The sequence below is a fragment of the Arachis hypogaea genome, chromosome 17 (genome assembly GCF_003086295.3).
Source record: "Arachis hypogaea cultivar Tifrunner chromosome 17, arahy.Tifrunner.gnm2.J5K5, whole genome shotgun sequence".
Lineage (NCBI taxonomy): Eukaryota > Viridiplantae > Streptophyta > Magnoliopsida > Fabales > Fabaceae > Arachis > Arachis hypogaea.
Genome location: NC_092052.1, coordinates 84,469,886 through 84,477,556, shown reverse-complemented (window position 1 = coordinate 84,477,556; position 7,671 = coordinate 84,469,886). Strand labels below are relative to the sequence as shown.

At 38.1% G+C, this 7,671-nt stretch overlaps 1 non-coding gene across 1 annotated transcript; it reads right to left on the bottom strand.

The window, feature by feature from the left end:
- Positions 1-1,624: 1,624 nt before the first annotated feature.
- On the bottom strand, positions 1,625-1,733 carry LOC112768510 (small nucleolar RNA R71). Its single transcript, XR_003185928.1, has one exon. It is a non-coding gene; the product is annotated as a small nucleolar RNA R71 (small nucleolar RNA).
- Between the last annotated feature and the right edge of the window lie 5,938 nt (positions 1,734-7,671).

Here is a 7,671-nt window from a genome sequence, read left to right as displayed (position 1 = left end):
AAGTTCTTGATGTTCATCATGTTCTTCAAAGTGTTCTTGGTGTTCATCTTGACATTCATAGCATTCTTGCATGCATTCATTATTTTGATCCAAAATTTTCATGCATAGCATCATTTTCATGTTTTTCTCTTTCATCATTAAAAATTAAAAAAAAAAAATATCTTTTCCTTTTTCACTCATAAATTTCAAAAATTTGAGTTGACTTTTTCAAAACTTTTTAAAAACTTAGTTGTTTTTATGAGTCAAATCAAATTTTCAATTTAAAAATCTTATTTTTTTCAAATCTTTTTCAAAAATCATATCTTCTCCATTTTTTTATTTTATTTTCGAAAATTTCAAAAATCTTTTCCAAAATATTTTCAAAATCTTTTTCTTAATTTTATATCATATTTTCGAAAATCACATCATCAATTAATGTTTTGATTCAAAAATTTCGAGTTTGTTACTTACTTGTTAAGAAAGATTCAAACTTTAAATTCTAGAATCATATCTTGTGATTTCTTGTGAGTCAAGTCATTAATTATGATTTTAAAAATCAAATCTTTTTCAAAACTAATTCTAATCATATCTTCCTATCATATCTTTTTTTTTAAATCTTATCTTTTTCAAAAATTTGACTTTCAAATATCTTTTCTAACTTCTTATCTTCTTATCTTTTCAAAATTGATTTTCAAATATTTTTCAACTAACTAATTGACTTTTTGTTTGTTTCTTATCTTTTTCAAAACTACCTAACTAACTCCCTCTCTCTCTAATTTTTGAAAATCTCTTCCCTCTTTTTCAAAATTCTTTTAATTAACTAATTGTTTCAAATTTTAATTTTAATTTTATTCCCCCTTTAATTTTCGAAAATCACTAACCCTTTTTCAAAATTAATTTTTGAAATTTCCTCTCCCTCATCTTCTTCTATTTATTTAATTACCCACTAACACTTCTCTTCATCTCATATCTCTGCTCTCCTCACCCTTGTGTTTGGATTATACATTCTTCTTCACTCTTATTCCCTTTCTTCTTCTACTAACAACAAGGGAATCTCTATACTCTGGTAAAAAGGATCCCTATTATTATTTTCTGTTCCCTTCTTTTTCATATGAGCAGGAGCAAGGACAAAAATATTCTTGTTGAAGCAGATCCTGAACCTGAAGGGACTCTGAAAAGGAAACTAAGAGAAGCTAAAATACAACAATCCAGAGACAACCTTACAGGAATTTTCGAACAAGAAGAGGATATGGCAGCCGAAAATAATAATAATGCAAGGAGGATGTTTGGTGACTTTACTGCACCAAATTCCAATTTACATGGAAGAAGCATCTCCATCCCCACCATTGGAGCAAACAATTTTGAGCTTAAACCTCAATTAGTTTCTCTGATGCAACAAAACTGCAAGTTTCATGGACTTCCATCTGAAGATCCCTTTCAGTTCTTAACTGAATTCTTGCAGATATGTGATACTGTTAAGACTAATGGAGTAGATCCTGAAGTCTACAGGCTCATGCTTTTCCCTTTTGCTGTGAGAGACAGAGCTAGAATATGGTTAGACTCTCAACCTAAGGATAGCCTGAACTCTTGGGATAAGCTGGTCAAGGCTTTCTTAGCCAAGTTCTTTCCTCCTCAAAAGCTGAGTAAGCTTAGAGTGGATGTTCAAACCTTCAGACAGAAAGAAGGTGAATCCCTCTATGAAGCTTGGAAGAGATACAAGGAACTGACCAAAAAGTGTCCTTCTGACATGGTTTCAGAATGGACCATCCTGGACATATTCTATGATGGTCTGTCTGAATTAGCTAAGATGTCATTGGATACTTCTGCAGGTGGATCCATTCACCTAAAGAAAATGCCTGCAGAAGCTCAAGAACTCATTGACATGGTTGCTAACAACCAGTTCATGTACACTTCTGAGAGGAATCCTATGAGTAATGGGACGCCTCAGAAGAAGGGAGTTCTTAAAATTGATACTCTGAATGCCATATTGGCTCAGAATAAAATATTGACTCAGCAAGACAATATGATTTCTCAGAGTCTGAATGGAATGCAAGCTGCATGCAACAGTACTCAAGAGGCATCTTCTGAAGAAGAAGCTTATGATCCTGAGAACCCTGCAATAGCAGAGGTGAATTACATGGGTGAACCATATGGAAACACCTATAATCCCTCATGGAGAAATCACCCAAATCTCTCATGGAAGGATCAACAAAAGCCTCAACAAGGCTTTAATAATGGTGGAAGAAACAGGTTTAGCAATAGTAAACCTTTTCCATCATCCACTCAGCAACAGACAGAGAATTCTGAGCAGAATCCATCTAGCTTAGCAAATTTAGTCTCTGATCTATCTAAGGCCACTGTGAGTTTCATGAATGAAACAAGGTCTTCCATTAGAAATTTGGAAGCACAAGTGGGCCAGTTGAGTAAGAAGATCACTGAAACCCCTCCTAGTGCTATCCCAAGCAATACTGAAGAAAATCCAAAAGAAGAGTGCAAGGCCATTGATATAACCATCATGGCCGAATCCAAGGAGGAAGGGGAGGATGTGAATCCCAAGGAGGAAGACCTCCTGGGACGTCCAGTGATCAATAAGGAGTTCCCCTCTGAGGAACCAAAGGAATCTGAGGCTCATCTAGAGACCATAGAGATTCCATTGAACCTCCTTATGCCCTTCATGAGCTCTGATGAGTATTCTTCTTCTGAAGAGAATGAGGATGTTACTGAAGAGAAAGTTGCCAAGTTTCTTGGTGCAATCATGAAGCTGAATGCCAATTTATTTGGTAAAGAGACTTGGGGACATGAACCTCCCCTGTTCACCAATGAACTAAATGCATTAGATCAACTGAGATTACCTCAGAAGAAACAGGATCCTAAAAAGTTCCTAATACCTTGTACCATAGGCACCATGACCTTTGAGAAGGCTCTATGTGACCTTGGGTCAGGGATAAACCTCATGCCACTCTCTGTAATGGAGAAGCTGGGAATCTTTGAGGTACAAGCTGCCAGAATCTCACTAGAGATGGCAGACAATTACAGAAAACAGGCTTATGGACAAGTAGAGGACATGTTAGTAAAGGTTGCAGGCCTTTACATCCCTGCTGATTTCATAATCCTAGATACTGGGAAGGATGAGGATGAATCCATCATCCTTGGAAGACCCTTCCTAGCCACAGCAAGAGCTGTGATTGATGTTAACAGAGGTGAACTAGTCCTTCAATTGAATGAGGACTCCCTTGAGTTTAAAACTCAAGGACATCCTTCTGTAAACATGGAAAAGAGGCATAGTAAGCTTCTCTCAAAACAGAGTCAACCAAAGCCCCTACAGTCAAACTCTAAGTTTGGTGTTGGGAGGCCAGAACCAAACTCTAAGTTTGGTGTTGAACTCTCATATTCAATCTCTAAGTTTGGTGTTGGAGAGTCTCAACAATGCTTTGAATATCTGTGAGGCTCCATGAGACCCCACTGTCAAGCTATTGACATTAAAGAAGCGCTTGTTGTGGAGGCAACCCAACTTTTATTTAATTATGTTTTTATTAGTTATATGTCTTCATAGGTTCATGATCATGTGGAGTCACAAAAACAACTGAAAAAATTGAAGAAAAATCAAAAATAGCATTAAAAATAGCACACCCTGGAGGAGGATTTCACTGGCGTTCAAACGCCAGTAAGGAGCATCTGGCTGGCATTCAACGCCAGAAAAGAGCATGGAGCTGGCGCTGAATGCCAGAAACAAGCATGAAGCTGGCGTTCAACGCCAGAAACATGCTGCATCTGGGCGCTGAACGCCCAGAACAAGCATCAGTTCGGCGTTTAAACGCCAGAATTGCATGCAAAGGCATTTTACATGCCTAATTGGTGCATGGATGTAAATCCTTGACACCTCAAGATCTGTAGACCTCACAGGATCATCTCAAGATCTGTGAACCCCACAGGATCCCCACCTTCCCTCCTCATAATCCTAGTTTTTTTTCCCACATCTTCTTCTACATCTATTCTTTCTTCTTTTGCTCGAGGACGAGCAATATTCTAAGTTTGGTGTGGTAAAAGCATAATTCTTTTTTTTTCCATAACCATTGATGGCACCTAAGGCCAGAGAAACCTCAAAAAAAAAAAAAGAAGAGAGAAGAGAAAAGGGAAGACAAAAGCTTCCACCTCCAAGTCATGGGAGACAGAGAGATTCATGTAAAGGATCTATAGCTCAGTGGTAGAACATTTGACTGCAAATCAAGAGATCCTTGAGATACCTCAGGGGATACATTTTCCCCCACACAGTTATTGGGAGCAACTACGGATAGGAGCACCAAAATCACTAGGGATCAAGCAACAGAGACAAGGAAGAGACATAGAAGAGCTCAAGGACATCATTGGTTCCTCAAGGAGAAAACGCCACCATCACTAAGGTGGACTCATTCCTTGTTCTTAAACTTTCTATTTTTCTTTTTCTTATGTTAAATGTTTATCTATGTTTGTGTCTTATTACCTGATCATTAGTATTTAAGTATCTATGCCTTAAAGTAGTGAATATGAATCCATCACCTCTCTTAAATGAAAAATGTTTCAATTCAAAAGAACAAGAAGTACATGAGTTTCAAATTTATCCTTGAACATAGTTTAATTATATTGATGTGGTGACAATACTTTTTGTTTTCCGAATGAATGCTTGAACAGTGCATATGTCTTTTGAAGTTGTTGTTTAAGAATGTTAAATATGTTGGCTCTTGAAAGAATGATGACAAGGAGACATGTTATTTGATAATCTAAAAAATCATAAAAATGATTCTTGAAGCAAGAAAAAGCAGTGAATACAAAAAAGCTTGCAGAAAAAAAAATGGCAAAAAAAAATAGAAAGAAAAAGAAAAAGCAAGCAGAAAAAGCCAAAACCTCTTAAAACCAAGAGACAAGAGCAAAAAGCCAGTAGCCCTTAAAACCAAAAGGCAAGGGTAAATAAAAAGGATCCAAGGCTTTGAGCATCAGTGGATATGAGGGCCTAAAGGAATAAAATACTGGCCTAAGCGGCTAAACCAAGCTGTCCCTAACCATGTGCTTGTGGCGTGAAAGTGTCAAGTGAAAACTTGAGACTGAGCGGTTAAAGTCAAGGTCCAAAGCAAAAGAAGAGTGTGCTTAAGAACCCTGGACACCTCTAATTGGGGACTTTAGCAAAACTGAGTCACAATCTGAAAAGGTTCACCCAGTTATGTGTCTATGGCATTTATGTATCCGGTGGTAATACTGGAAAACAAAGTGCTTAGGGCCACGGCCAAGACTCATAAAGTAGCTGTGTTCAAGAATCAACATACTGAAGTAGGAGAATCACTAACACTATCTGAACTCTGAGTTCCTATAGATGCCAATCATTCTGAACTTCAATGGATAAAGTGAGATGCCAAAACTATTCAAGAGGCAAAAAGCTACAAGTCCCGCTCATCTGATTAGAGCTATGTTTCATTGATAGTTTGGAATTTATAGTATATTCTCTTCTTTTTATCCTATTTGATTTTCAGTTGCTTCGGGACAAGGAACAATTTAAGTTTGGTGTTGTGATGAGCGGATAATTTATACGCTTTTTGGCATTGTTTTTAGTATGTTTTTAGTAGGATCTAGTTACTTTTAGGGATGTTTTTATTTGTTTTTATGTTAAATTCACATTTCTGGACTTTACTATTAGTTTGTGTATTTTTCTGTGATTTCAGGTATTTTCTGGCTGAAATTGAGGGACTTGAGCAAAAATCAGATTCAGAAGTAGAAGAAGGACTGATGATGCTGTTGGATTCTGACCTCCCTGCACTCAAAGTAGATTTTCTGGAGCTACCGAACTCAAAATGGCGCGCTTCCAATTGCATTGGAAAGTAGACATCAAGGGCTTTCCAGAAATATATAATAGTCCATACTTTGGTCGAGTTTAGATGATGAAAAGGGCGTTGAACGCCAGCTCTATGCTGTAGTCTGGAGTTAAACGCCAGAAACACGTCACAAGCCAGAGTTGAACGCTAGAAACATGTTACAAACTGGCGTTCAACTCCAAGAATGACCTCTGCACGTGTAAACTTCAAGCTCAGCCCAAGCACACACCAAGTGGGCCCCGGAAGTGGATTTATGTATCAGTTACTTACTTCTGTAAACCCTAGTAACTAGTTTAGTATAAATAGGACTTTTTACTATTGTATTAGACATCTTGGGACGTTTAGTTCTTAGATCATGGGGGCTTGCCATTCAGCAATGCCTGAACCTTTCACTTATGTATTTTTCAATGGTAGAGTTTCTACACTCCATAGATTAAGGTGTGGAGCTCTGCTGTTCCTCATGAATTAATGCAAAGTACTACTGTTTTCTATTCAATTCAACTTATTCCGCTTCTAAGATATCCATTCACACCCAAGAACATGATGAATGTGATGATTATGTGACGCTCATCATCATTCTCACTTATGAACATGTGCCTGACAAACACTTCCGTTCTACATGTAACCAAGCTAGAATGAGTATCTCTTAGATATCTAATACAGAGGACCGAGTCCGAGATATTAGAATCTTCGTGGTATAAGTTAGAACCCATGGATGGCCATTCCTGAGATCCGGAAAGTCTAAACCTTGTCTGTGGTATTCCGAGTAGGATCTGGGAAGGGATGGCTGTGACGATCTTGAAACTCGCGAGTGCTGGGCATAGTGACAGACGCAAAAGGAGGGTGAATGCTATTCCAGTATGATCGAGAACCTCAGATGATTAGCCATGCCGTGATAGAGCATTTGGACTTTTTTCACAAGAGGATGGGATGTAGCCATTGACAACGGTGATGCCCTTACAGAAAGCTTGCCATGGAAAGGAGTAAGACTGATTGGATGAAGACAGCGAGAAAGCAGAGAGTCAGAGGAACCAAAGCATCTCTATACGCTTATCTGAAATTCCCACAAATGATTTACGTAAGTACTTCTATCTTTATTTTATGTTTATTTATTATTTATTTTCGAAAACTCCATAATCAATTATTATCCACCTGACTGAGATTTACAAGATGACCATAGCTTGCTTCATACCAACAATCTCCGTGGGATCGACCTTTACTCATGTAAGGTTTATTACTTGGACGACCCAGTGCACTTGTTGGTTAGTTGTGTGAAGTTGTGAAGTTATGTTTGGACTATGGTATTGTGCACCAGTTATTGGCGCCATGCCAGGGAGAGAACGAACAACAAATTTTACAACCTCAGAGTAACAATTTCGCATGTATCAATGGATAGCCTCCTAAATTACCTTTGAAGCACCCAATTAAATATTGTGATCCTCCCAATTGAGCCTTGCACCACTTATACTTTGAACTCCTTTGTCAACCAACATCCATTCCTTCACCATTTAACACTCCAAGAAGCACCTTAAGTTGGTGATCTGTCTCCAAGATAGAAAATTGACGTGGCCTATGAAGCTCATAGGGGAAATTTATACCCACTCAAATTGCCCTTGGATTGAAATCACCCTATTGCAATCCTGCATGTATGCCTCCACTTCTTGGGTGATCACCTCTTCCTCACCACTCTTTTCTAGCTCTTCCCTTTCTCTCTCAAACTCAAGAGAGAAGGGTTCTTCATGATCATTGAGGGGATCGACCAAGGTGGACAAAAAATCATTGATGATGCAATCCACTTCTTGATCAAACTCCCTCAATTCTCCATTCACCTCTTCCGGTTCAGTAGTTCTAC